Source organism: Oryctolagus cuniculus, unplaced genomic scaffold (assembly GCF_964237555.1).
Source record: "Oryctolagus cuniculus unplaced genomic scaffold, mOryCun1.1 SCAFFOLD_102, whole genome shotgun sequence".
Classification (NCBI taxonomy): Eukaryota; Metazoa; Chordata; class Mammalia; order Lagomorpha; family Leporidae; genus Oryctolagus; species Oryctolagus cuniculus.
Window position 1 is genome coordinate 260,837 of NW_027208333.1, and position 3,023 is coordinate 263,859.

Genomic DNA, 3,023 nt, shown 5'->3' on the forward strand with positions numbered 1-3,023 from the left:
TCCCCGAAGGAAGCACTGTTGTGGTCAGAAGCATTCCAGGAGCTGCTGGCCAGCAATTGTGAATTAGGCTTGAATTGAATCCACTGCAAGTATCACAAGAGTGCAGAAAGGCTGTGTCCTCAAATCAGCAGCTCACCAAGGAGAATTTGACTTAACCTAGAAGGTCTGTTTATCTCCGCTTATTTCTCAACATATTCACACCAGGTGGGGAAGATAAATCACCCTTCAGCTCTGCAATGGCAGTGCTCTTGGTTGAGGCTGAGGATGCTTTTCATTGCATGCAGTGTTTGCAAGAGACTTAGTTCCCTGAGGATTTATGCCTCTCCTGTAAATACATTTTTGGCATTAAAACAAACTGAAGTATTTCTGTTTTAGTAGTATGGAACCAACTTAAGTATATTGCCTACTGGCATCTTTGTCTTTAAAGAGCTAAATCCACAGGATTACAGGATTGAGTAAAAACAAGAGAATAGCTAATCCTAGTACTAGAAAAGCACAAGGGAATGTTTGATCATTAGCTTCCTTATATTCCTCATGTTTCTTTTTATTTTTCTGCCTGCTCTTCCCTACCTACAGATGGTCTGGCTGTATTGGAAGCTTTTTTAAAAACTGAATTCTGTGAAGAAAATATAGGCTACTGGCTAGCTTGTGAAAACTTCCAAAAAAATCCACCCACCCCAGAAGCTATCCTTATATGCAAGAAAAATATATACACTCTGCTTAGAAAAAGGCCCAAAAGAGGTTAGACACAATTCCTCATTTCAGCATAAAGTGTACACTCTTGACATCAAGAAGCAACAAAAGAAGTAAAGACATAAGACTAAAGCAAGGGCCAGGGAATCTGAAAAGCTTCCTCTCCTGATGCCCTGACTTTCAAATAAGTCTCCCCAGACCTGGCAGGTGGAGCTCATCACACATTACAGCTTCTGATTTCCACTTTCAAAGAGCAGAGCCCCCTTCTCTAACAAAGGATAATGAGTGATCTTTGTTTCAGATGAACACGCTTTCAAACCAAAACTCTTATTATCCAAAATATAAGAGAAGCTATGACTCCCAGCTTTACAACTGCCTCGAAAAGGGTGTATTGCTTGATGGAGAATAACTTTCTGAAGTTGTATTTATTGGCAAGGCAGAGTTACAGAGAGAAAAAGAGAGGGAAAGACAGCGGTCCATCTGCTGGCTCACTCCCTAAATGGCCACAATGGCCAGGGCTGGGCCAGGCTGAAGCCAGCAGCTTCCTCCAGGTCTCCCATGTGGGGGCAGAGGACCAAGCGCTTGGGACATTCTCTGCTGCTTTACCCAGCAAGGAGTTGTGGAAGAAGTAGAGCAGCTGGGAGTCAAACCGGCATCCATGTGGGTTGTTAGTGCTGCAGGCAGCAGTGTAACTTGCTATGCCACAACACCAGCCCCCAGAAAGAACTCTTATCCCTGGTCTTTCTTTTGAGTCAGAATGCTCCCAGGACTTGTGTTGAAAACCACAGATCACCACAGAACCCCATGAGAAGAAAAAGGAGTCCCAGAGTAGAGGACATGTTCTGTTTCCTACGGCAGAAGTTTTTGACTGCCAGAGACGAACATTCAATTCAGCCTGGGTGTTTGGGAAATATACCTCGCAACTGGGGATTCCAGTTCAGGTAGTAAATCAGGAAGCTGCTGACTGTCCAGGAGATGCCTGTATCAGAACAGCTTCCACCACCGTGAAGACACAGGCAGGAAATACGTGGTCTGAGTGGGGTGGGTCTCACTGGAAAAGCAGGACTCTGAGATGGAAGATAATGCAATGGAATGCTGTTGTTCCAGACTCACTTAAAATCAATAGGTCTGGGATTCTGTAGCCTTAGCTACCTAGCTCTACATCTTTCCTTAAATCCATCCATATTACCACATGGTTTTAATTCTAGGTTTTAAGTCCAAACTAATGTAACATGTTTATTATGTAGAATCATCCATTCTATTGTTGTGTATTGCTGAAGCTGAAGTGATGTTTGAATTGTTAAATGGTATATAAAATAGTGAGTGCTCATGTGTAGAAAACCACAGTGGCTGTTCCAAGTGCCAAACACTCTTGAAGGCAGTTAAGCTTTGAAGTGGTCTTTGAATATTTGAATACATTTATTTTGATAACTAATGTCATTGAATACTCAGAGTCCAGGTGTGAGTTGATTTGATTTTTGTAACTGGAAATATGACCAACATAAGATCTTTGTAGTAGAGAAGAAGCATGCATTACTGAATCTGTGCAGGGAGAACTGACAGCCCCCAGAGCTGAGATGAGGGTGGCAAGGAAGATGCTCTTTTCTAAACCTAAGTCACAGCACATCTTTAGAACGACCCAGGGTTAAAATTACTAACAGAATCTTTAATTAAACATTAAGGTATTTGATGAGAATAGAACATTGACCTAAATCCCTTCTTGAGGATTAAGAACCAGCTAAATAGGAGGCTGCGGTGGTGACCTCGAAGGGGTTGGAGCCTGGGGTCAGGGGTCGTGGGTCCCAATGGCTGGTCCAGAATCATCACGGGCTACCTGGGTCGTGGGCCAGCACCATGGCTCGGGGCTCCAGAGGTCGGGGGAAGCCTGCTGGGCCCCTTCTTGCTTCCTTCTTTGGGCAGAAGTCAGGCATCACAAAGTGACCTAAAGTGACCAGTTTGGTGCCGAAATCCCTGAGGCACCACTGGAGCCCGGGGCCAGGCCTGCAGGCAGGGCAGAAGCAGAGGGGAGACACCGGGACCTGGGGGCCAAGGCTTCAGGTGTTTCTGTTGGCCCCCAGGCACCCACGGGGCCTCAGCCTCTCTCACAACAGAAATGTGCATGCACCTCAGACCATTTTTACCCTTAATTCCACTTTAAAGAAAGGTTCATCGAGGACGGACTCATGGCATGGGGGTGCAACCACAGCCTGCATGGCCCACATCATGGGCACCAGTTCCATTCCCTGATGCCCTACTTCCTCTCCAACTCCAGCCAACGAGTGCAGTGGTGATGGACAGGTGCTTGGACCCCACACCACATGGAGATGGGA